The 26,990-nt window shown below is 46.0% G+C and overlaps 1 protein-coding gene and 1 long non-coding RNA gene across 2 annotated transcripts in view; one reads left to right on the forward strand and one right to left on the reverse strand.

Annotated features, from left to right (window-relative positions):
* The window catches only part of SPEF1 (sperm flagellar and cilia associated 1), an 87,351-nt gene extending 77,004 nt beyond the window's left edge, over positions 1-10,347 (reverse strand). Inside the window, exon 1 of the mRNA XM_085849225.1 lies at positions 10,025-10,347. The gene's annotated coding sequence lies outside the window, so the exon portion shown is untranslated. The remainder of the gene's footprint in view (positions 1-10,024) is intronic.
* Positions 1-26,990, forward strand: part of LOC147014960 (uncharacterized) — an 84,341-nt gene that overhangs the window by 19,096 nt on the left and 38,255 nt on the right. Inside the window, exons 3-4 of the long non-coding RNA XR_015050166.1 lie at positions 3,660-3,751; positions 10,260-14,138. This is a non-coding gene — a long non-coding RNA (uncharacterized LOC147014960). The remainder of the gene's footprint in view (positions 1-3,659; positions 3,752-10,259; positions 14,139-26,990) is intronic.

Below are 26,990 nucleotides of genomic sequence, written 5' to 3' on the forward strand. Positions count from 1 at the left end.
GCGCATACTTAGGTAAATCGACAATTCAGTGATCGGACCCTGTCGCTTGCGGACAGAATAGTTGGCTGATTTACGGTGTGATTAAGAACACACCCGTAGCTGGATTTCGGCGTTGATCCGAAAGCTGCGACTAGGATTGCCACCGTCGGTGGGCACGTGGCCGCAATTAGCTAAAAGCGGTCGTCCGCACGCCGGAGTGGTGAGAATCCACAACAATATTCTAGTTTTTGTATTTTTAATTAAGTTTATGAAATTTGTAGAATTTGTTTTTCACTTGTAAGTTTTGGGTTATGACGTGTAAAGGTGGAAAACAATGTGATTGAATAAAATTTAATTCCAGGCTTTTAGGAAACAAAAGGTAAAAATTTTGAATGAGGGTGTGGACTTTCTATTGGCACTGAGTAAAGTAAACTGGTGAAGTGAATTTGATGAGGATACACACAGTTGATGGGGAGTGGCAGGATGACCCCGAGTTATGTACAATCGCCTCAAAGCTGTCGAGCCTGGGTTGGAATCTTGGCCCAGCTATAAACTGTCATTCCGGTGTTTCACAACAGGATGATTCAATGTTTGTGCCGTCCCTCACATTGACATTAAACGGCGTCCCGTCTGCCGGAATTACTTTGCGGACATTAATGTTCCCACAGTGTCGTTTGCGAAGAGTCGGCAAGCTATTGCCAGCACCCTGAATAAATTCCAAATGATTGCCCTAACTTTAGTTGAATATCATGCCTGGCCAGCCAGTTCGAGAAAGTCATAGTGCAGCAGATAATCATAACAATTGTGCAAATTATGGCTAAAGCATGAAATTTTTACCAGTGTTAGTACGTACCATAAGCTTCATTTTCAGATCGGGAGGTAAGTCAGATTTGACCTCTGAGGATAGTGAGAGGTCAATGACCTCAATTACATTGAAATTGTCATTTTTTCATGATTCTGGTGCAGTTTGTCTGTTTTGGGAATCATTAAAAAGGTATGTTGTCATGTGTTGGTCCCTTTATATTCTGGAGAACCTTTATACATAATCACATGATGCAACCATGACTGAACAAGTGCTTTAAATGAGGTCAGTGACCTCAGAAAACAAATTTATTGAAATACACATTTAGGTTATTGTGGTGTCCAGAACAGTTTGCATGAAATCGTGTTGTAAGATCATCAGTGCAACCTTAATTTTCAATGTGCGCTGAACATAGTCTAAAAGCTTAAAGTACAGTGAGGTCAGTTACCTCAGACGCATGTATAGTACATACCGGTACATGTAATACACACACATTATCCATACAGACGCATAAATAAAAGGTGTCTGATTGCACCCAACAGTCTCCCGAACATGCACATAATGCAGTGCACTTGAGTGCAGCCTTGGTGCACTTGCAGCGGCCGGTACACCCCTTCATGCAGCCGCAGTGGATCAGTTCGTGGCAAGATTTTGATGCCTCTGGCAGTGTCGTCCAAAGAGGCTGCCACCCAGAGGCCTCCTTTGTTCAGCCCCAGTCAGATGGGATTGATAACTGTGGATTCAGGACCAGAGTTTGGTTCCAGCAGTTTCCCTGGAGAGATGCACACTTGATGTGCTGCTGGAGTGCTGCCTGCGTTGGGGGAATGTTTTCTCGAGCCCTAGACTTGTGTGCGAAGAGCTGTTTCCTCGCATCGTTCACTTCCATGGTGTCACTGGTGCGGTCATACATCAGCACAACGAAGCGCTCCAGCAGTGACATTGACTCCTCACTGACATCACTTGGCATGCGTAAGAGTTCTTCAAAGGCATCAGTCAACTGTGGGAACACTTTCCAAATCTCCCAGGCAGTCTTCTTCCCTCTACCAGTGAAAGAAGACAGTGTCGCACCCTGTGAGGGCATGGAAGATTGGGAGAGTAGCACATTGTCTTGGGTTCATGGCGGCAGCCAGTTGGTGAACAGCTATGTACCGGAAGCTGGATCCAGTACCAAGAGCTATCCACAGCTCGTCAGGATTGATGTTGTTGAATGAAGCCACAGCCAGTACCACAACATCAGTATCCACAGTGCATATAGCCACCTTCCTGATCCCCTTCTGCACAGCATCTACCACATGTAGAAGCAGGCGAGTGTCCGCCTCCTCGTGTGAACATGGGGCGAGGCTGGTCAAGTCGGACTTGGCAGGAGAGCACAGGACCTCAGTTCCACATGTTGCATACATTTCCTTGCCATCTGCTATTGGAAGACGAATGGCCTCTCATGACAGGAAACCAAAGAGCTCAGTCTTGTTTTGATCCACACGAAGGAAGTCCTTCCAGTTCTTAGGCATGATGGTAGAGGGAGCCACTCTCTTCCTGATGCCCTTACCCCTCTTCTGTCTGGTCGTGCCTTTCAGGCTGTCAGGTAGATATACATCCCAGGGGAGGTCGAGTCTGTTGACCTTTTCGAGTTGAGTGGAGATGTAAGGTGCAAAGACTGTGTTCACATACTCTAAAAAGGTCTTTGCCGTTACAGGATTGAGCATTTGAACAATAGCTGCTCCATCAAGGATTGTGGCATCAACCCCAGGTGTGCTTGTGGTTTCGGGTTGGTCTGATTTCAGGCAGTGTAGTAGATCTGCTTTGACTCCAAAGCGCAGTTTTCCTCCTGTTGATAATGCTGGTGGGGCTGCCTGGTTCCCGTGGCAGAAGAACTGGTCCAGATCCCCATCACGTGATTGGCAGGCAATATACAGCCTCGAGAAGAGACCACAGTCACTCTTCACTGCGGCGAGTTGGATCTGCTGCTTTGACTGCGTCTTGGTCTGTGGCCGACTGAAGAGTGGCAACTTGTTCTTGGGCAGTGTTTCTGTAACTGGCTTCGTGCATAGTTCCAGTATTTCTTCAACAAACTTTGTGTACTGCTCCTCACCAAGGGACTCAATCTTCCTCACAGTTTCTGCCACTGGGGTGTCCTTGATGTCTCTCATGTCAAGCACCAGTAGGTCAAAGCTTGACCTCTGTAAATAATTACCAATGCGGTGTGGAATATGTAGACACTTCTATTGGAACACAAATGCATGGTTTGTACATCATAAACATGTTTACCATTAACCAATGACGCCAAACATCAATATTTTGATACTTTGAGGTCATTGACCTCTCACGGTCTTCAGAGGTCAAATCTGCCTTACCTCCCGATCTGAAAATGAAGCTTATGGCATGCACTAACACTGGTAGAAATTTCATGCTTTAGTCATAATTTGCATAATTCTTATGATATGAGAGATTATCAGCTGTACTATCATGGGCCAAGATTCCTCTGGCCAACCCCACAATAAGGTGGGCATAATTGCTGCCGTTAAAGAAGAAGACGAAATGTATGATGGGCCAAATGGCCTCCTCTTCCTGGTCGTGTGCATCTTACAAAAGCAAATGCTTGAAATAATATGCACATGTTTGAAATGATTCATGAAGGGTGTTCCCACCCACAAGCTTGCCACTAGAACGCGAGAGGCCCAAACCCCGGTGTCGTACCCCGAGAGGCTCCCTCATCATCTGGTGCATGATCTTACGACCCATTGTTCGCCAACGAAGGATTGGAGCTGTGGAGCTGCACTGAACACGGGATCCCAGGAGACCCTTTTGGTTTCATCTTGAACGCTCCTTGTTTGCCTGAAAAGTTACCTGAAGCTCCTCAACCCCTCTTTTTTCATTTTAGGCCAATCAGGATGGGGTGCTCATCTTCATGATCGGCTGGAAGAGCCCTTTGAAGAGGAGAGGAAGGAGAAGAAGAACAAGGATTCATTTGAGGTACTCTCATGTTGATGATATTTTCTCATCTTTCTTTGCTTTTTACACCCAGGGGAGTTATCCTCTCATGGATTTTGCCCTCGACCCTTCCCCTGTGGTATTAATTATTTTTCATCACTTTTGAAGGAATCTTACCAAACGTAAACAAAGTTTTATTTCAAGGATATGATTGAAAGGGCTTGAAACGGTAGCCCGGAGTTATGATGAGTACTATTCTTAACAAGGTGATAACTAGAAACTCTCAAACGAACCTTCAATTTCAAACTCAAAATCATCAAACGAACCTTCAATATCAAACTCGAAACACTCAAACGAACCTTCAATTTCAAACTCGAAACACTTAAACGAACCTTCAATTTCAAACTCAAAACCATCAAACGAACCTTCAATTTCAAACTCGAAACACTTAAACGAACCTTCAATATCAAACTCGAAACACTCAAACGAACCTTCAATTTCAAACTCGAAACACTTAAACGAACCTTCAATTTCAAACTCAAAACCATCAAACGAACCTTCAATTTCAAACTCGAAACACTTAAACGAACCTTCAATATCAAACTCGAAACACTCAAACGAACCTTCAATTTCAAACTCAAAACCATCAAACGAACCTTCAATTTCAAACTCGAAACACTTAAACGAACCTTCAATATCAAACTCGAAACACTCAAACGAACCTTCAATTTCAAACTCGAAACACTTAAACGAACCTTCAATTTCAAACTCAAAACCATCAAACGAACCTTCAATTTCAAACTCGAAACACTTAAACGAACCTTCAATTTCAAACTCAAAACCATCAAACGAACCTTCAATTTCAAACTCGAAACACTTAAACGAACCTTCAATATCAAACTAGAAACACTCAAACGAACCTTCAATTTCAAACTCGAAACACTTAAACGAACCTTCAATGTCAAACTCGAAACACTCAAACGAACCTTCAATTTCAAACTCGAAACACTTAAACGAACCTTCAATATCAAACTCGAAACACTCAAACGAACCTTCAATATCAAACTCGAAACACTCAAACGAACCTTCAATATCAAACTCGAAACACTCAAACGAACCTTTTTTTTTTTTATTTTTTTTTTTTTTTTTTTTTTTGTATAACTTGGTCGAGGCTCGTATGAGAGCTAACACACAACTCACAGCAAGGAGGCATGAGACAAGAGGGGTGGGAGAGGAAGGGACAAAACATTGGGGAACAGACACAGGTGAACTGTGGAAGGGAGAGGGATGGGGATGGGACGGGGAACATGGCGAGGAGAAGATGGACATTACAGGGACTTTCAGGAAGGAAAGCAGGAGAATTGAAGGAAGTGGGCATGGGTGGATTATCGGGGGTAGAAAAGATCGAGGATTTGGATGGGGGAAGATAAGAGGTGGTGGTGAACAGCTGTTTTGAAAGCCTGGAGGGAAGAATGGGAAAGAATAGAGTGAGGAAGTTTATTCCAAAGGCGGGAAAAAAGAGGAATGAAAGAGTGAAGATGAGCAGTGATTCGTGATTTTGGTAGTTTTACCAGAAGGGGTTGTTGGCGGACCTTGAGCGCCCTGTGGAAATGTGGTTGGGACAAATCGCAGAGAGAGCAGGGGGGGCAAGGCTGGAGAGGAGTCGGTAGAAGACAGAAAGACCACCGACCAACCTGCGGTGATTGAGTGAGAGGCCCAAAGACTCAGCTTCATTGCGGGAGATGCCAATGATCTTAAAAGCCCTGGTTTCGACAGCGTGAAGTCGAGAAAGGTGGGAGGCAGGAGCACCAGCCCAGAGGGGAGAGCAGTACTCCATCAGGCTACGGACAAAAGCTTTGTAAGTAGTCAGGAGCTCAAGAGGGCCGAGGAAGGACTTTGCACGACGGAGGATTCCTCAGTCGGCGACTGGCTTTTGAGGCAAGGTTGGAAATGTGACTTTCCCAGGAAAGGTCATGGCAGATAGTGAGACCCAGAAGCTTGAAAGAAAAGACTTCTTCCAGAGGATTGTTGAGAAAGTGGATGGGGGGTTTTGTAAACGGTCCTTTCGAAGAGACATAGTGAGAGTGTGAGATTTGTGTGGATTGAAAGACATGTTCCACGTGTTGGACCAGTTTGTGATTTTATCCAGATCTGCAGTGAGCGAAGAAGCTGCTGCTTGCCGGTCTGAGGGATGACAGATGGTACGGCAGAGGGTGGAGTCATCGGCAAAGAGAAATAGAGGATTTTCCAGAGAGTCCGAGAGATCATTGATGAAAACCAGAAAAAGAACAGGGCCCAGAACGCTACCTTGAGGAACTCCAGCCTGCACAGGAAGAGGGGGATGAAAGAACTCCATTTAGGGCCACACGTTGACTGGGCGACAGGAGAGGAAGTCTGCGAGCCATGAGTGGAGATGGCCTTGAATACCATGGGAAGAGAGTTTGGTGAGTAGGGCAGGGTGCCAGACTGTGTCAAAAGCACGTGATATGTCCAGGGATACGGCTCGGATTTCCTGTCTGGCATTGAGGACCTCCATCCATTGATGGGAGAGCAGTAGCAGCATATCCAGGGTAGAGTGACCTGGTCTGAAACCAAATTGATGATTGGAAATCAAGCCATTGGAGAAGAGGAAGGATTTCATGTCTGAAGCAATGATGGATTCCATAACCTTGCTGATGATTGGGAGAAGGCTGATTGGTCTGTAGTTACAGGGATCTGTTTTTGCACCTTTTTTATGCAGGGCAGTGATGTTAGCAGATTTCCAAGCAGATGGCAGATGACCTTGGGAAAATGAGAGGGTGAATAGAACAGAGAGAGGGTGAGCAAGAGCAGAAGAGCAGGCTTTGAGGACACGTGGGCTGATGCCGTCTGGACCGTTGCAGAATCTGACTCGAGGTTTGAAAAGCAAGCTCTCCACCTTGTCAGGAGAAAAGGATACAGAGTCCAGGGACAGTTGGGTGCGACTGGGTAAAGTGGGTAGAGATAGTGATGGGTTTGGGACACAAGATTTAGCTGCAAACACCGAGTTTAGACATTCAGCTTTATCACGTGTGGAATCAGCAGTGCGACCATTTGAGGTAAGGGAGGGGATGGAGGGGGAACATACACCAGAAACAGATTTGATTAAACGCCACCAGGATTTTGAGGAGGGAGAGAGGTCTGAGAGTTCAGACTTGAGATGAGAAAGATGTTGTTTTCTGGCTCTCCTGAGGGTAGATACACACTTGTTCCGAGCTTTGTGGAAAGAACTGAGATTGCCCTCAGTTGGGTTTGCTTTCCATGAGGCAAAGGCAAGTTGTTTCAGGACAACTGCCTCGCCACAAGCTTCAGTAAACCAAGGGCGGGAGGAAGGGTAAGACAACTGAACACGAGAGGGGATAAATCTGTGCATGAGGGAGAGCAAGTTTCCTTTGAAAGAATTCCCAGGATGAGTTGATGTTTGAGAAAGTAGTGATAGGAGACCAGTCTGTAAGTTTGATGGCTGCTCGGAGACCCTGCCAGTCGGCTTGAGTGAAATGCCAGACTCGACGGCGGTGAGGTGGTTCTCTGATGACAGCCAGAGAGATGTCCACTTTAACAAGGACGTGGTCAGAAGAACCAATTGGAGCGAAGGAAGAGCAGCAGATATTGTCAGGGAAATTTGTCAAAATCAGATCCAGAAGAGATGGAGTACCATTGGTTGAGATCCGGGTCGGGAAGTTGACCGATTGAGTCAGTCCCAATGAGTCACAGAAAGCTTTTGCTGACGTCCCATGGCAGGTGAGAGAGGTACCCACACCTAGCCAACTGGCGTGATGACAATTGAAGTCGCCACATAAGAGGAAGAGAGAGTTTGGATGAGAAGATAGAAGATGGTCCATGTTTTCGGAGAGTGAGGTGTAGATTCAATATCAAACTCGAAACACCTTCAATATCAAACTCGAAACACTCAAATGAACCTTCAATATCAAACTCGAAACACTCAAACGAACCTTCAATATCAAACTCGAAACACTCAAACGAACCTTCAATATCAAACTCGAAACACTCAAATGAACCTTCAATATCAAACTCGAAACACTCAAACGAACCTTCAATATCAAACTCGAAACACTCAAACGAACCTTCAATATCAAACTCGAAACACTCAAACGAACCTTCAATTTCAAACTCGAAACACTTAAACGAACCTTCAATATCAAACTCGAAACACTCAAACGAACCTTCAATATCAAACTCGAAACACTCAAACGAACCTTCAATATCAAACTCGAAACACTCAAACGAACCTTCAATATCAAACTCGAAACACTCAAACGAACCTTCAATATCAAACTCGAAACACTCAAACGAACCTTCAATATCAAACTCGAAACACTCAAACGAACCTTCAATATCAAACTCGAAACACTCAAACGAACCTTCAATATCAAACTCGAAACACTCAAACGAACCTTCAATATCAAATTCGAAACACTCAAACGAACCTTCAATTTCAAACTCAAAACCATCAAACGAACCTTCAATTTCAAACTCAAAACCATCAAACGAACCTTCAATTTCAAACTCAAAACCATCAAACGAACCTTCAATATCAAACTCGAAACACTCAAACGAACCTTCAATATCAAACTCGAAACACTCAAACGAACCTTCAATATCAAACTCGAAACACTCAAACGAACCTTCAATATCAAACTCGAAACACTCAAACGAACCTTCAATATCAAACTCGAAACACTCAAACGAACCTTCAATATCAAACTCGAAACACTCAAACGAACCTTCAATATCAAACTCGAAACACTCAAACGAACCTTCAATTTCAAACTCGAAACACTCAAACGAACCTTCAATATCAAACTCGAAACACTCAAACGAACCTTCAATATCAAACTCGAAACACTCAAACGAACCTTCAATTTCAAACTCGAAACCATCAAACGAACCTTCAATTTCAAACTCAAAACCATCAAACGAACCTTCAATTTCAAACTCAAAACCATCAAACGAACCTTCAATTTCAAACTCAAAACCATCAAACGAACCTTCAATATCAAACTCGAAACACTCAAACGAACCTTCAATATCAAACTCGAAACACTCAAACGAACCTTCAATATCAAACTCGAAACACTCAAACGAACCTTCAATTTCAAACTCAAAACCATCAAACGAACCTTCAATTTCAAACGAGAAACACTCAAACGAACCTTCAATATCAAACTCGAAACACTCAAATAAACCTTCAATATCAAACTCGAAACACTCAAACGAAGCTTCAATATCAAACTCGAAACACTCAAACGAAGCTTCAATTTCAAACTCAAAACCATCAAACGAACCTTCAATTTCAAACTCAAAACCATCAAACGAAACTTCAATTTCAAACTAGAAACACTCAAACGAACCTTCAAGATCAAACTCGAAACACTCAAACGAACCTTCAATTTCAAACTCAAAACCAACAAACGAACCTTCAATTTCAAACTCAAAACCATCAAACGAACCTTCAATTTCAAACTCGAAACCATCAAACGAACCTTCAATTTCAAACTCGAAACCATCAAACGAACCTTGAATCTCAAACTCGAAACACTCAAACGAACCTTCAATATCAAACTCGAAACCATCAAACGAACCTTGAATCTCAAACTCGAAACACTCAAACGAACCTTCAATATCAAACTCGAAACACTCAAACAAACCTTCAATCTCAAACTCGAACACTCAAACGAACCTTCAATCTCAAACTCGAAACACTCAAACAAACCTTCAATCTCAAACTCGAAACACTCAAAGGAACCTTCAATCTCAAACTCGAAACACTCAAAACACTCAAAGGAACCTTCAATCTCAAACTCGAAACGCTCAAACGAACCTTCAATCTCAAACTCAAAACACTCAAACGAACCTTCAATCTCAAACTCGAAACACTCAAACGAACCTTCAATCTCAAACTCGAAACACTCAAAGGAACCTTCAATCTCAAACTCGAAACGCTCAAACGAACCTTCAATCTCAAACGAGAAACACTCAAACGAACCTTCAATCTCAAACTCGAAACACTCAAACGAATCTTCAATCTCAAACACGAAACACTCAAACGAAGCTTCAATATCAAACTCGAAACACTCAAACGAACCTTCAATCTCAAACTCGAAACACTCAAACGAACCCTCAATTTTAAACTCGAAACGGTTAAACTTTGTTCGTTCAAATTTGAAACTATAAACGGACAAACCTTCAAGATGAAAGAAGAAACGGTTAAACGAACATTCAGTTTGAAAGTTATCTCCCAATGTAAATTCATCGTGCACAATACAGTCAGTGTACCTCCATCGCTGAAGTCCCTGCGAAGGCTGCGCTTTGGCCGAGACAGCGGCACCGAGTCGATCCATTCAAACAACTCGTGGAGATCACACTCTCCCAACGGAGGCCAACGGGGCCTCTTCCGTGCTCGGTCTCTCAGGGCCTCCGTCGGAGTCTTCCACTGTGGTCTCGCCAGCTTGTTCCAGCCGATGAATCGCGTCGGAGATGCTGAATCTGTGAGGGTTTTATGTCTTTGCAGAGCCGTTCATGTAGATCCACCTGCTGTTGAGGACGTCCCCGGTGAGAGAGGAGGCGTGGCTCCAAGCAACCCCGCCCCCTCCGTGCGTGCTCGTGAGTTCTCCTCAGGTCGACACGATCTTCAACACCACGTCGTCCTCGCTAACCTGACTGGGTGAACAGCTTGAAACGTAACACCGAATAATTCCTTGTTCCAATTATTCGAAGTTATTCACATCGGATTTTTACCCTGCGCCACAATGGTTATAGGGAATCCCCAACGGAGCACCGAGGCCAAACACCAGTCTTGGTGAGGTTGAAATCAACTTTAATAACACACACGATACAACGTGCCCTGCGAGGCCAAACCTTCCACGATACAGCCCCCCTGCACGGTAACCCCGTGCACCACGCTCGCACGACGGATTAAACCACGTACTCGACTGGCGCTGCGCTCGTGAAGCGAAAAGCGAGGTCAAGCCATCGGTCATGTCCGTGTGCCGTACGTGTGCCATACGTGTGCCGTACGTGTCGTATGCCCGTGTCTTTTTTTATCCCGCTCCCCAGAGGGAGGGAGCAGGATATTGTAATCGTCCGGTTTGTTACTTACGAAATCTAAAGATTTTGTAAGTATATTGATCAGTTCCGTTCCTGTTTGTTTGTTTGTGTGTTTGTTTGTTTGTAGGCACGATAACTCGAGAAGGGAATAAGCTAACAATGTCAAATTACACCACGTGATTCAGGAGGGTGATGGCTAGTGCTGATTAGATTTTGGTGAAAATCGGTAAAAGGTCAAGGTCACAGTGAGGTCAAACATCCAAAACATTCGATTTTTGATGGTTTGGTACAGAATCGTCGTAGAAACTTCTGGTTTGTGTCGCGACCTTCTCAAGAGACAGCTTTTATTAGACAAGGTCAGAGGTCAAGTTGACGATTTCATAAGTACCAGTCTATGACTGCTTGTTTGTTTGTTTGTAGGCACGATAACTCGAGAACGGAAGAAGCTGCCAATATTAAATTACACCACGTGATTCAGGAGGGTGATGGCTAGTGCTGATTAGATTTTGGTCAAAATCGGTCAAAAGTCAAGGTCACAGTGAGGTCAAATATCCAAAAAATGATAACTCGAGAACTGAAGAAGCTACCAATGTCAAATTACACCACGTGATTCAGGAGGTTGATGGCGAGCGCTGATTGGATTTTGGTCAAAATCGGTCAAAGGTCAAGGTCACAGTGAGGTCAAACATCCAAAAACATTTGATTTTTGATGGTTTGGTGCAGAATCATCGTAGAAACTTCTGGTTTGTGTCGCTACCTTCTCAAGAGACAGCTTTTATTAGACAAGCTCAGAGGTCAAGTTGACGATTTCGTAAGTACCAGTCTATGACTGCTTGTTTGTTTGATTGTTTGTAGGCGCGATAACTCGAGAACGGAAGAAGCTACCAATATTAAATTACACCACGTGATTCAGGAGGGTGATGGCTAGTGCTGATTAGATTTTGGTCAAAATCGGTCAAAAGTCAAGGTCACAGTGAGGTCAAATATCCAAAAAATGATAACTCGAGAACTGAAGAAGCTACCAATGTCAAATTACACCACGTGATTCAGGAGGTTGATGGCGAGAGCTGATTGGATTTTGGTCAAAATCGGTCAAAGGTCAAGGTCACAGTGAGGTCAAACATCCAAAAACATTTGATTTTTGATGGTTTGGTGCAGAATCATCGTAGAAACTTCTAGTTTGTGTCGCTACCTTCTCTCGAGACAGCTTTTATTAGACAAGGTCAGAGATCAAGTTGACGATTTCGTAAGTACCAGTCTATGACTGCTTGTTTGTTTGTTTGTAAGCAGGATAACTCGAGAACAGAAGAAGCTCCCAATGTCAAATTACACCACGTGATTCAGGAGGGTGATGGCTCGCGCTGATTAGATTTTGGTCAAAATCGGTCAAAGGTCAAGGTCACAGTGAGGTCAAACATAATTCTGTAAATGAATGTGGAGAAATGGAGTATTTTTGCTTCGCTCGACGTTACGAGTTCGTTTTAACTTCAATTTTAATTTTGTCTTCGGTTTTTGCGATCGCTTCGGACGCTTAAAACTCGCTTGTCGAAATTCTGGTAAAAATCGGATGTTTTGGAGACGTTTTAAGATTGTATAAAAAATATTTCACTCGCGCGTCACGGGTCGTCACGTGATGCAGTGCGCTCGAGCAGACGCGTCGTTGAGTCACGTTAAGGTTTTCCATGCGCGCTGACGGTGTTTTCGATAAAGATGGTGTTTAAAATCATTTTTTTATCTCAATAAAGGTTATCGTCGCATGCCTGACTCGCTGAGCCGTTGGATTCTGAAAAGATTGTTGGTGGATGGCTGAATATTACGGTTTTGTGACTTTGATAAAATAATATAAAATAATTTCGTGGAGAAATGGAGATTTTTTGCTTCGCTCGACGTTACGAGTTCGTTTTAACTTCGATTTTAATTTTGTCTTCGGTTGTTGTGATCGCTTTGGACGCTTAAAACTCGGTTGTCGAAATTCTGGTAAAAATCGGATGTTTTGGAGACGTTTTAAGATTGCATAAAAAATATTTCACTCGACGCGTCACGCGTCATCACGTGATGCAGTGCGCTCGAGCAGACGTGTCGTTGACTCACGTATGGTTTTGCGTGTGCGCGCTGACGGTGTTTTCGATAAAGATAGTGTTTAAAATCATTTTTTATCCCAATAAAGGTTATCGTCGCATGCCTGACTCGCTGAGCCGTCGGATTATGAAAAGATTGTTGGTGGATGGCTGAATATTACGGTTTTGTGACATTGATAAAATAATATAAAATAATTGCATGGAGAAATGGAGATTTTTGCTTAGCTCGACGTTACGAGTTCGTTTTAACTTCGATTTTACTTTTGTCTTCGGTTTTTGCGATCACTTTGGATGCTTTAAACTCGGTTGTCGAAATTCTGGTAAAAATCGGATATTTTGGAGACGTTTTTAGATTGTATAAAAAATATTTCACTCGCGCGTCACGGGTCGTCATGTGGTGCAGCGCGCTCGAGCAGAGGCGGCGTTGATCAAGTAATGGTTTTCCGTGTGCGCGCTGACTGTATTTTCGATAAAGATGGTGTTTAAAAGTCATTTTTTTTATCCCAATTAAGGTTATCGTCGCATGCCTGACTCGCTGAGCTGTCGGATTATGTAAAGATTGTTGATGGATGGCCGAATATGACGGTTTTGTGACTTTGATAAAATAATATAAAATAATTGCGTGGAGAAATGGAGATTTTTGCTTCAGTCGACGTTACGATTTTTGATGGTTTGGGACAGAATCATCGTAGAAACTTCTGGTTTGCTTCGCTACCTTCTCTAGAGACAGCTTTTATTAGACAAGGTCAGAGGTCAATTTGACGATTTCGTAAGTACCAGTCTATGACTGCTTGTTTGTGTGTTTGTTACTTACGAAATCTAAAGATTTTGTAAGTATATTGATGACTTCCGTTTCTGTTTGTTTGTTTGTTTATTTGTAGGCACGATAACTCAAGAATGGAAGAAGCTACCAATGTCAAATTACAACACGTGATTCAGGAGGGTGATGGCTCGCGCTGATTAGATTTTGGTCAAAATCGGTCAAAGGTCAAGGTCACAGTGAGGTCAAACATCAAAAAAAAATTATAACTCACGTACGGAAGAAGCTACCAATGTCAAATTTCACCAACGTGATTCACGAGGGTGATGGCTGGAGCTGATTAGATTTTGCTCAAAATCGGTCGAAGGTCAAGGTCACAGTGAGGTCAAACATTCGATTTATGATGGTTTGGTACAGAATCATCGGAGAAACTTCTGGTTTGCGTCGCTACCTTCTCGAGAGACAGCTTTTGTTGGACAAGGGCAGAGGTCAAGTTGACGATTTCGTAAGTACCAGTCTATGACTGCTTGTTTGTGTGTTTGTTTGTTTGTTTGTAGGCACGATAACTCGAGAACGGAAGAAGCTACCAATGTCAAATTACATCACATGATTCAGGAGGGTGATGGCTAGCGCTGATTAGATTTTGGTCAAAATCGGTCAAAGGTCAAAGTCACAGTGAGGTCAAACATAATTCCGTAAATTCACGTGGAGAAATGGAGTATTTTTGCTTCGCTCGACGTTACGAGTTCGTTTTAACTTCGATTTTAATTTTGTCTTCGGTATTTGCGATCGCTTGGGACGCTTCAAATTCGGTTGTCGAAATTCTGGTAAAAATCGGATGTTTTGGAGACGTTTTAAGATTGTATAAAAAATATTTCACTCGACGCAACACGGGTCGTCACGTGATGCAGTGCGCTCAAGCAGACGCGTCGTTGAGTCACGTGAAGGTTTTCCGTGTGCGCGCTGACGGTGTTTTCGATAAAGATGGTGTTTAAAACTCATTTTTTATCCCAATAAAGGTTATCGTCGCATGCCTGACTCGCTGAGCCGTCGGATTATGTAAAGATTGTTGGTGGCTGGCCGAATATTATGGTTTTGTGACTTTGATAAAATAATATTAAATAATTGTGTGGAGAAATGGAGATTTTTTGCTTCGCTCGACATTACGATTTTTGATGGTTTGGTACAGAATCATCGTAGAAACTTCTGGTTTGCATCGCTCACTTCTCTCGAGACAGCTTTTATTCGACAAGGTCAGAGGTCAAGTTGACGATTTCGCAAGTTCCAGTCTATGACTGCTTCTTTGTTTGTTTGTCTGTCTGTCTGTTCGCAACTTTATGGCAAAACGGCTTTAGCAAACACTATCAAATTTAATTCTCAGGTGTGCAATGAACCTTGGACGACCTCCTTAACTTTTGGGTCCAATTGGATCAAATGTCAAGTTCAAGGTCATGAAAAGATCAAAATCGTTTTTCGCTCATAACTTCGTCAAAAATGATCTGATTTACTTCAAACTAAGCTTATAGTTAACCTTATTCTGTTTTTCACTTCTAATCCAACCCATTCCTCTCGTGAAAAATGCATATTTGTGAAGATCGGTAGGGTCCGAAGTTTTGGGGGTCATGGTCATCGGTCAAAATTACAAATTTTACATTAAAACTAAAACATGGTTCTGAAAATACAACTTTACGGGAAAACGGCTGGCTCAAACACTGTCAAATTGTATCCACAGGTGGGTAAAATGAACCTTGGATGACCAAATTAACTTTTGGGTCCAATTAGGTCAAAGTTCAAGGCCAGGTCACGAAAAGGCCAAAATCGTTTTTCGCTCATCGCTTCGTCAAAAATGATCCGATTTACTTCAAACTAAGCTTATCGTGAACCTTATTCTATTTGTGACTTAAAATCCTCACAATCCTATCGTGAAAAATGCATATTTGTGAAGATCGGTAGGGTCCGAAATTTTGGGGGTCATGGTCATCGGTCAAAATTACAAATTTTCCATTAAAACTAAAACATGGTTACGAAAATACAACTTTACGGGAAAACGGCTGGCTCAAACACTGTCAAATTTTATTCACAGGTGGGCAATGAAAGTCTCGAGTCAAAATAGTTTTACGATCAGAACGTTTTCATTTATTTCTTATTTAATATTCTTGTTGAACAAATAAACATTACACCGAATATAAATTGAAAGAATATTTCATTGTTTATGAACAAACACAAATAACAAACCGTTCTCAATACTATTTTACATATCGTACATACCTACAATATGGACTTGTATATATTGTAACTGTGAAAGTGAAATTATTATTTATAGTATGGACACGGTTAGCTGTAAACTAGTGGCCAAGTATATCTAAAGTTTATATTGTTTATTGGCTTTCATTTTATACCATGACCGTTGACCTTACGTGGCCTTGAAAGGTCAAAATCATTTTATGGTCATAACTTCGTCAAAAATGGTTTAATTGACTTCAAACTTAGACTAAAATATTCCTTATGCTATTCCTTATAATCAACATTCAGGTTAAGGAGGTATCAAATTTAAATTTGATCCCCAAAATAACTTTATGCCTTAAATGGGCGGAATTTGTTATGCCTGGCACCACTTGTTAAAATTCATTTTCTCAGCCACCGTTAATCTGATTGACACGAAATTTTCCAAATCGGTGCACCGCCTCCTTTATAATTTTTAGTCATAACTATGATGTCATAAGTCACGTGGTGAAGGCGCCATCTTAGAAAAACCCAAAAACTTTGCACCTCTATATCTCCGAAACCTCTCCATGAAGTAAATTTACACATGACTCATTGTCAAGTACTCCCCATGGGGAAAAATATATGTTAATTATGACGTCATCGGTGCCTTTATTATGACGACATGATTCGACGAGTGCAATCAATGCTTGATCTGATCAGTCTGACAAAAAAATTTCTCTGCAATTGTTGAAACTGCTAACCGATCAAATGCAAAACTTTAACTAATTGATCCCCATGGGAAATATAGTTTTATAAAAGTGACTGTCGGTCACTGGTCTAGCACCATATTGCATCAAAGAAAGAAAAAAAAAAGAAAACGAAGAGTTGGCTTGCACCAAGTCCTTATCAATACTGCACAGGGTGAGTATTCTGTGAATACCATTCGGTTTTTGTCAGCACTGGGTTTCTTTTACATTGCACTTCTGGTACACCACTTGCAAAGCTCGATTTCATCCAAGATGGTTGTCTTGTCAGCTTTCACCTGCTGGTACAGACGTCAATTGACCCTTTTATACCCCTGCTGACGAAGTACGGAGGCATGTTTTCGGGTTGTCCGTCTGTGCATGCGTCCCTGAGAGGTTTTCATTATCGCAATAACTGAAGAACAGCTGAAGGGATTAAAATCAAATTTGGTACAAGTACGTATAATGATGCAACGATGAACCAATGAGATTATGGGGTCAAGAGATCAAAGATCAGAGGTCATGTAAAGTAAAAATGTTATTCTGATCATGATTTTTACTAAACTAGGAACATGTACCATGATACATATCTATATATATATATATGTATATATATATATATATATATATATATATATATATATATATATATATATATATATATATATATATATATATATATATATATATGTATCATGTATATAAATACTCAATACTGACCACAGGCTTGTTGTAGCAACTCTAAAGCTGCACCTTAAATCCTGGAGAATGGTACCATCCCAGCCTAGGCTGGATGTTGCCAAGCTCAGGGATGAGAGAGTAGCTGAGGAGTTTGCGAACAGGCTGAGTGGACACTTGGGGGGTCTGGGTGCTTTGGGGGGTCCTGAAGAGTTGTGGAGCACCTTCAAGACCACCGTCCTTGATGTTGCTGGTGGATGCCTTGGAGTTCACCGCAGGGCAAAGAAGAATTTTGTCTCTCAAGGGACACTGGATACCATTGACCAGAGTCGCAGGGCCAGGCTGAATGGCAGAGCTGAGCTGTTCAGGGAGCTGAGGCGTAAAACTGTACGTGCACTGAGGGTGGACAAGGAGGCCTATGTGCGAGGAATCTGTGAGGGGGTAGAGCATCACCTGTGGACAGGTGATTCTCGTCCCGCTTACAGGGGAATTCGCGCATTACGTTCATCCAAGCCCATCCCTCGGAGCACTGCAGTTCGAGCAGAGAGTGGTAGGCTCTTGACAGAGGAGTCTGAAGTGAAGGCCCGCTGGGCCGGTTACTTTGAGCGGTTGTACCAGGCTGATCCCACAGCTGTCGAGTTGGACGTCAAGGGTGTTACAATCCCTGTTGCTGACCCTCGAATCAACTGTGGTCCACCATCGCTTGTGGAAACACGGGCTGCGGTGAGCCAGTTGAAACGGGGCAAAGCTCCAGGGATCTGTGGCATCCATGCTGAACTTCTCAAGGCTGGTGGAAATCCTGCACTCGTGTCGTTGCATGCAGTTTTGTGCTCTGCCTGGAACACAGGCATCATCCCAACTGACTGGAAGAGGGGCCTTGTTGTCCCTCTCTGGAAAGGGAAGGGTGATCGCCAAGACTGCAACAACTACCGAGGGGTGACGCTGCTCTCAGTGCGGGGCAAGGTCTTTGCTCGGATAATTCTTGATAGGGTTCGCCACCATCTGCTTGAGCACCAGCGTCCAGAGCAGTCAGGCTTTACACCAAAGAGGTCAACGATTGACCGTATCCTTGCACTTGGTGTCCTCACCGAACGCAGACGAGAGTTTCGGCAGGGGCTGCTTGCAGCCTATGTTGATCTCTGTAAAGCGTTCGATTCAGTGAATCGGGATGTCCTCTGGAGGATTCTTGGTCTTCGTGGGGTGCCACCGAAACTGATCGATCTGATGTCTGAACTCTATTCTGGTACTGAGAGTGCTGTGAAGCGTGGTGGTACCATCTCTGACTTATTTCCAGTTGTTACTGGAGTTCGTCAGGGATGTGTACTTGCCCCCACACTTTTCAGCACTTGTATGGACTGGATTTTTGGGAGGATGTCGGAGTGATCAAGTTGCGGTGCATCGTTTAGCAATGTCAAGATCTCGGACCTTGATTTTGCAGATGATGCAGTCATCTTTGCGGAGACTTTAGACATCCTCTTGGGGGCCCTCGAGGTGCTGAATGAGAAGTCGGAGCTGTTGGGATTACGGATTTCTTGGGTCAAAACTAAGATCCAGGCTTTCGGTGACATCTTGGATGCTGCTGTCCTGTCTGTGTCTGTTTGTGGTGAGGATGTTGAGGTCGTTGATAGATTCACTTACCTTGACAGTGATATTCATGTCTCCGCAGGTTGTGAGCCGGAGGTCAATAGACATCTGGGTCGGGCCTGGGGAGTCATGGATTCACTGGATCATGGGGTGTGGCACTGCCGGGACGTGTGCGGGAGGACGAAAGTCCGAGTCTTCAGGTCCTTGGTACTTCCAGTCTTGCTCTATGGTTGCGAGACTTGGACTTTGACCAAGGATCTGAGACGGAGACTTAATTCCTTTGGTACCAGGTCTCTTCGGAGAATCCTTGGCTATCGCTGGTCGGATTTTGTGTCCAACGAGCGGTTGCTGAGAGAGACTCGGATGAGATTTGTTACCTGCATAGTCCGTGAGCGTCAGCTGCGGCTGTATGGACATGTGGCTCGTTTTCCTGACGCTGATCCTGCTCACCAGATTCTCTCAGCGAGGGAGTCTCATGAGTGGAGGAGGCCAGTGGGCCGACCACGTGCCTCATGGTTGCAGCAGGTTGACCATCATCTCAAGGAGATGGGGATGGGCCTGGCATCTACCTGGGGGATGGCCAGACGGAGGCCCCTGGAGTACCGGCGGAAAGTGGACGCAGCGACGCGCTGTTCTGGCACATGCTCCCATACCTGACCCTGATATTGTTACGTTTGAGGGGGGGGGTATGCATTCAAAGGGTAATTAGGATGTTTAATTAGGTATGCCATGCTGTTCGAGTTTACCAGGATCTCGATGTAATAAGTAGCAATTCAGTGGTGATAAGTTGTCTAGTAAATGTTCATTTCTTCAAGGGGGGAAATGATAATTGTCACGTAATTAGATAGGGACACGGGATAGGGTAAGTGTGTCTGCGTAAACCCCTTTTGGTATTCTCTGGAGACTGGCCGTGACGTCACAGGACAGTGCAGCGGATGGCTCCGCCCCGTGATCACGATTGGCAGAAGGCGACGGCGGTGGGCCAATAAACGGCTCGATTGGAAGTGACGAGGACAGGAGGATAAAAAGGTCCTGTTCGGGGTCGAAAAGGAAGAGGAAGAAGATCGGGAAAAAACGATCGTGTTTTTTTGGTGTGGAGGCTGTTGCGCGGAGAGCGTCCTTGTTGTTTTGCTGATTCGATCGTGTTCTTCATCGTGTCTTGGAGCCTTGCTGAGCCTCGTGCCTCACCTTGGTTGGCTCTGGGGTTCTGCTGACTCGGAGTATGGGGTCGAACGGCGGGCGGAACTGCCTCCCTCTCCTGCTCGCAACTTGGCGCCAGAACTGGTTCCCTGGTGGCTGTGAGCGGACTTGGGCCAGGACCAGGAGGTCGACAGCACCACGGTTTCTCCTACCCCCCTGACGAGAGCAAGGCCAGCTCGTCCGACGCCGATCCAGGGACAGCTGCGTCCACGCCACGGTCCAGCCTGACCACCAGAAATAGCTACAGTGTGTGTGTGTGTGTGTGTGTGTGTGTGTGTGTGTGTGTGTGTGTGTGTGTGTGTGTGTGTGTGTGTGTGTGTGTGTGTGTGTGTGTGTGTGTGTGTGTGTGTGTGTGTGTGTGCGTGCTTGGCGCCTTAGAGGGTTTGAGATCTGTATATTCATTGGAATTGTCTGTGTTTTTCTCCACGCCCGATCCCACACCATCCCGTCGAATCGCCCCGGATCCCTTTTCTTGCCGAGTCTTGTTATTTCTGGTTAATAGTAAAAACAAATAAACATCATCAACTCAGTGAAAAGTGACTCGTGCCACCTTCCTCGTCCCGTTTGCGGTAGAGCGATTAGAACCGCCATGTTTGGGTTAAACATATATAAACCGCCTCCATCGTTTCGGCTTATTCTACGTTGGCGGGACTGTTCAAGTCCTGTGAACGTCACATTGGTGTCAGGGTGTTGGATGTTCGAACCCCTCTAAATTATATTTGGTATCGGGAGAACATACCAAGATTAAAATCTCGCCACGAATTGGAATATAAAATTACTACAGAAAAGCACGCGAGCGCGGGAAAATTTTGGCGGGATTTTTCAAATTTAAATTAATTGGCGGCAAACGGGATTTCTGCACCATGGCGGATGTGCAGATGTTTGAGGAGGAAGGCCACGTGTCTGGCAGCGAATTGGGGGAAGAAGGGAGAGACGGGGGTGGGGTTGGAACCTCCCCCATTCCGAGCGTGGACCGTGTTTCATCGCCCGTAACGGGGCCCAGGTCAGGTCAGGTATGGGAGCATGTGCCAGAACAGCACGTCGCTGCGTCCACTTTCCGCCGGTACTCCAGGGGCCTCCGTCTGGCCATCCCCCAGGCAGATGCCAGGCCCATCCCCATCTCCTTGAGATGATGGTCAACCTGTTGCAACCATGAGGCACGTGGTCGACCCACTGGCCTCCTCCACTCATGAGACTCCCTCGCTGAGAGAATCTGGTGAGCAGGATCAGAGTCAGGAAAACGAGCCACATGTCCATACAGCCGCAACTGACGCTCACGGACTATGCAGGTAACAAATCTCATCCGAGTCTCTCTCAGCAACCGCTCGTTGGACACAAAATCCGACCAGCGATAGCCAAGGATTCTCCGAAGAGACCTGGTACCAAAGGAATTAAGTCTCTGTCTCAGATCCTTGGTCAGAGTCCAAGTCTCGCACCCATAGAGCAAGACTGGAAGTACCAAGGACCTGAAGACTCGGACTTTCGTCCTCCCGCACAGGTACCGGCAGCACCACACCCCATGATCCAGTGAATCCATGACTCCCCAGGCCCGACCCAGACGTCTATTGACCTCTGACTCGCAGCCAGCAGAGACATGAATATCACTGCCAAGGTAAGTGAATCTCTCCACGACCTCAACATCCTCACCACAAACAGACACAGACAGGACAGCAGCATCCAAGATGTCACCGAAAGCCTGGATCTTAGTTTTGACCCAAGAAACCCGTAATCCCAACGGCTCTGACTCCTCATTCAGCACCTCGAGGGCCCCCAAGAGGATGTCTAAAGTCTCCGCAAAGATGACTGCATCATCTGCAAAGTCAAGGTCCGAGATCTTGACATTCCCAAATGACGCACCGCAACTTGATCTCTCAGACATCCTCCCTAGAATCCAGTCCATAGAAGTGCTGAAAAGTGTGGGGGCAAGTACACATCCCTGATGAACTCCAGTATCAACTGGAAATAAGTCAGAGATGGTACCACCACACTTCACAGCACTCGCAGTACCAGAATAGAGTTCAGACATCAGATCGATCAGTTTTGGTGGCACCCCACGAAGACCAAGAATCCTCCAGAGGACATCCCGATTCACTGAATCGAACGCTTTACAGAGATCAACATAGGCTGCAAGCAGCCCCTGCCGAAACTCTCGCCTGCGTTCGGTGAGGACATGAAGTGCAAGGATACGGTCAATCGTTGACCTCTTTGGTGTAAAGCCTGACTGCTCTGGACGCTGGTGATCAAGCAGATGGTGGCGAACCCTATCGAGAATTATCCGAGCAAAGACCTTGCCCGGCACTGAGAGCAGCGTCACCCCTCGGTAGTTGTTGCAGTCTTGGCGATCACCCTTCCCTTTCCAGAGAGGGACAACAAGGCCCTCTTCCAGTCAGTTGGGATGATGCCTGTGTTCCAGGCAGAGCACAAAACTGCATGCAACGACACGAGTGCAGCATTTCCACCAGCCTTGAGAAGTTCGGCATCGATGCCACAGATCCCTGGAGCTTTGCCCCGTTTCAACTGGTTCACCGCAGCCCGTGTTTCCACAAGCGTAGGTGGACCACAGTTGATTCGAGGGTCAGCAACAGGGATTGTAACACCCTTGACGTCCAACTCGACAGTTGGGGGATCAGCCTGGTACAACCACTCAAAGTAACCGGCCCAGCGGGCCTTCACTTCAGACTCCTCTGTCAAGAGCCTACCACTCTCTGCTCGAGCTGTAGTGCTCCGAGGGATGGGCTTGGATGAACGTAATGTGCGAATTCCCCTGTAAGCGGGACGAGAATCACCTGTCCACAGGTGATGCTCTACCCCCTCACAGATTCCTCGCACATAGGCCTCCTTGTCCACCCTCAGTGCACGTACAGTTTTACGCCTCAGCTCCCTGAACAGCTCAGCTCTGCCATTCAGCCTGGCCCTGCGACTCTGGTCAATGGTATCCAGTGTCCCTTGAGAGACAAAATTCTTCTTTGCCCTGCGGTGAGCTCCAAGGCATCCACCGGCAACATCAAGGACGGTGGTCTTGAAGGCGCTCCACAACTCTTCAGGACCCTCCAAAGCACCCAGACCCCCCAAGTGTCCACTCAGCCTGTTCGCAAACTCCTCAGCGACTCTCTCATCCCTGAGCTTGGCAACATCCATCCTCGGCTGGGATGGTACCATTCTCCAGGATTTAAGGTGCAGCTTTAGAGTTGCTACAACAAGCCTGTGGTCAGTATTGAGGAACTGAGCACTCCGGTAGACCCTGCAGTTCTGGATCATCCTCCAACGACCGTCAATGAGGACATGGTCAATCTCCTTTGCCACACCGCCAGCGTTGGAATACCAAGTCCAGCGATGAGCTTGTGGGCGCTGAAACCATGAACCAGCCACCCTAAGTCCATGACTTCTTGCAAAGTCAAGGAACTTAGTGCTATTCTGGTTCATAGTTCCTGACCCATGGGGACCAACACACACCTCATAATCGTCCCTATCAGTTCCAGTCGATGCATTGAAATCCCCCAAGACTAGAAGTGTATCTCGTCTGGGGCACTGATCAACCACAGACTCGAGTGTGGCGTAGAATGCATCCTTCACGGTGAGATCACTCGCCTCAGTCGGAGCATAAACAGAGACCAGGGAAATGACACCTAAGGAGTGACGAATCCTTAATCTCATAATACGCTCGTTGACCGGTGTTACCTCAATTATCATTGGGGTCAGCTTATTGGACACAGCTACAGCAACTCCTTGGGTATGGCAACCATCAGAGCGACCAGACCAATAGTAGGTGTAACCACCCACCATTATCTCGCCGCAATCCGGTCTCCGAACCTCAGAGAGAGCTGCAATCCCGATGTCCAAACGCTTGAGCTCAGATGATAACAGAGACAGGTGATCATCCTCTCTTAGGGATAGGACATTCCAGGCACCCACCCGAAGGGACCGCCTCAGGTTAACCCAAGGAGACCGCCGTCTGGTGGACGACACCTCAGCACCACTCCGACACACTCTCCCGCAATCTGACCCAGGGATGTTACCCCGTGGTTTCCCTCCTATCAAAGATTGGGGGTCCTGAAGGCTTTGCCCCAATCCCGTCATCCAGTGAGCTGCCCTGCGAAGGGAAGCTGCGCAGGAGGTACTCCCATGGAGTGGGTTTTCAGATTTTTTTGCGTTTTTGCGTTTTGCGGAATGAAGGGTTTTACGGTGGCCGGAGTGCAAATCCTGCCACCAACCTCCTAATAAGAAGTGACCCAACTGCAGGAGGACGTCCGCAGACACAGTTGGGCGCTAGATATGGATGGCCGTTGGCTCACAAGGAGCTCCTCCGCCCTTTGACAGGTTTTGTTTTTAATCCTGCTGGGTGTCCATATCCAAACACCCTCCTCACCAGAAAACCTGGTGGGGGAGACGGTTTAGTCGCCGACAACCCGACCATGGAGCAGGTTAGTACAGGTTTACATGGTACCTGTAGCAGGTCACAGATCGAACCTGACCTGACAATGAACGGGGCCCGCAGCGCCGGAAACCGGCGCGATGTCGATCCAGACAATGTTGGAACGTTTAATAGGGTACATGACGGTACAAATGACAAATCAATTCGTGACACAGAGGGCAGAAATGGCAAATCAATTCGTGACACAGAGGGCAGAAATGACGGCACAGAGGGCAGAAATGACAGATCAATTGGGGGTAATGGGGGTACAGTTGGGTGCACGGATTGATTTAATGAGGGATGAATTGGGGGAAAAGATGGAGAAAATGAAAACTGAGATGCAGGAGTGTGTGGATGTTAAATTGGGGGAAATACAAAGTAAATTCGAGGATAGATTGGAGGAAACAAAGGTAGAAATTACATTGGAGGGGGAAAATATACGGAAAAAATTGGTGGATAAAATTGATGCAACGAACATTCGGGTTGATAAAGTGGATGAAAGCCTGGAACGTCATCGTGCCTGTGTGGATGCTCATATGCAGCTGCAAGTTGAAGAGTGGGGAGAGCTGAGGAAGCAAGGGATGAATTTGGCGGAGGAGGTAAAAGGATTGGAGGCTCGTTTGGATGAACAAGATAAAATTATGAGCCAAGATGAAGTCTTGGATAAAGGCCTGGTAGAGCCGTCTTTTGTAAGTAGAGTGTCTGGGTTGGTTGAGGAGCAGCTACAAACTCGTGACGGAGCCTTGGAGGAGGTTGTGTGGGCGAGAAGATCCTGCGGGAAGAGGTGAATCGGTCCATTCAACGTTTGGAACAGGAGGCAAAATTGACCCATGAGACCCTCACCACAAAACATCTTTGGCCACAGTGGGCTCCGAAATTGGATACGCAGCCACAAGGGTGTTTGATCCCTGGGCTGGATTCGGACAAGGGAGAAACTGAGAAGCGGGCCACCGTAAAAGTGATCCCCCTGGTAAATTTCGATGGATCAGGGAGCGTTGAAGCTTTTCTGACGCAACTTGAGTGCATTTCCCGACTAAACGGGTGGAATGAGCAGGAACGTACAGGGAATTTGGTGGCAACGTTGCGGGGACCAGCCGCAGATGTGTTAAACGTGATCGCGGAAGGGATGTTGACCAGCTCCCACATTTGCGAGGCGTTGAGCCGTCGGTTTGGGTTCGCGGCAAACTGTGATCTGGTGCGGGCCCAGCTCCTGCACCGCAGATTAAAGCCGGGTGAGACAGTGCAGGAGCTGGCACAGGACATTTACCAATCAGTCAGGATCGCGTATCGGGACCTTACAGTGGAGGCATGGGACAGACTGGCACTGGAGAAATTTTTAGCTGCTCTTCCGGACCCTGAGGTCCGAGCGCTAGTGGAGCTACAGGATCCACCCACCGTTCACCGAGCGGCTGAGTGCGCAGCCAGGCTGGCCTCGTGGAGGCGGCCGGGTCGGGTGCCCGAGAGGCCATCGGTGATGGTCCGACAGGTGGAGATCCAGGATCAAGGAGAGGGGCTGGGAGAAATGGGCATTACCCAAATGTTTCAGGAAATTTGCCAGAAACTGTCAAGTTTGATAAAGGGTAATCCAGTAGTTAGTGCGCCAAATTGGCGGGGTCCAGCCCAGCCAATAGAGCAATTCGATTATGGTCGAGGGGGTCCGGAACCGGAAGAGACATTTCACCGATACTCACGGGGGGCTTTTATGGGGAGTTGTTTCCGGTGCGGGCGAAGAGGACACATGCAACGATATTGCCGGTACCCGGCGATGGAGGGACCCTCCAATATAATTTTAGACTCGGAGAGGGTGAATCCTCCTGCTGAACTGCCAGGTCTATCCGAGATGCCCTTTCATAGGTCGGATCCGGAGATCACTGTCGGGGGTCGGGGAGACTAGATTGGGCTGAGCATATACGGCCATGCTCGGCTGCTGAGATTGTGGCGAAGTGCCCTCCTTTGGTGGAAAAAAAAATGAATTGTGGGAAAATTGGCATGGGTTTGTAAGTTCTGCTGGGTTTTAGAGTGACAATCAGGACAGTGGGTAATTGGTAACAAAGCGGGCACAAATGGCTGGTGCGTGGATCGGGTGAGAAGTGCTCTGTGAGTTGTTTTAAGTTTAGAAGTGAAATGTATGGTGCACACATTGATTTTTTTTTATTGGACATGGTGTGGTAACAGGGAAGGTCATGGTCGGTGAAGTGTTAGAAATGCAGGTGTCACATGTAAGGCCGATGGGGTGGGGGAGTCATGTGGGTTTTGTGGGTGGGGATGATGTGCTTGTCCACAGGGATTGCTGAAGCTCACGGTGAGCGTGAATTGCGACCCCCTTCAAGGAGATTCACCACCTGGTGGCTAATGGTGACGGTGTCTGGAGGCAACTGGGAGAGGGTCTGGTTGGGCGACCAAGGCGGGTAGGACCTTGGCGACCCAGGAAGGCCAGAGGAGCCAGTGAGACCCCTTCCAGAGTGTTGTACGGGATTAGAGCTGATGGCTACCAGGGGGGAGGAATCAAAGGGAGCGGGGCGGAGAAACGTCCGGG

This window comes from Eptatretus burgeri, chromosome 12, assembly GCF_056783735.1.
Source record: "Eptatretus burgeri isolate ZD-2024b chromosome 12, Ebu_testis_v1, whole genome shotgun sequence".
Classification (NCBI taxonomy): domain Eukaryota; kingdom Metazoa; phylum Chordata; class Myxini; order Myxiniformes; family Myxinidae; genus Eptatretus; species Eptatretus burgeri.